Genomic DNA, 507 nt, shown 5'->3' with positions numbered 1-507 from the left:
GTGGGAGAGGCGGCGAACAGAACCGCTTCCGCTTCCGTTCACGTTACGCACGCACCAGGGTTGGCGTCACACGCCTCGCGACTCGCCCCTCCCACGTCACGTTCGCTCCTCCCTTAGGCTGCTCGCCTCTTTCCGCGGCCCCTCCGGCGGCTAGATGACGGAGGCCGACGGGCGGAGACAAAGTGTTGGAGAACAGCGATAGTGCGAACGTTTCTCCTAGGCGGATCCGCTGGGATGGGAACGCTTGAATGTCGAGGAGTCTCTTCCGTAGGTCTGGGACCCCTCACCCAGCCTGACGCCCGAAAACCTTGCTTTGGGGCCCATCGCCCCGACACCTCTCGACCGTTGGTCGCCTGCCAGTCTGCATCCTTCCTAGTCCCTTTATTCAGCCTTTTAAGGGTTTGTAGTGGAGTTGGATAGCCTCTCTCCCTGGCAGCTGCCCAAAGAAGTGAGGGCAACAGGAGAAAGTGCTGCTGCAGATGGGGAGGGAGGTACAGTCCACCCTCC

This window comes from Neophocaena asiaeorientalis, unplaced genomic scaffold, assembly GCF_003031525.2.
Source record: "Neophocaena asiaeorientalis asiaeorientalis breed wild unplaced genomic scaffold, Neophocaena_asiaeorientalis_V1.1 scaffold504, whole genome shotgun sequence".
Lineage (NCBI taxonomy): Eukaryota > Metazoa > Chordata > Mammalia > Artiodactyla > Phocoenidae > Neophocaena > Neophocaena asiaeorientalis.
This window is presented reverse-complemented; position numbering follows the sequence as displayed.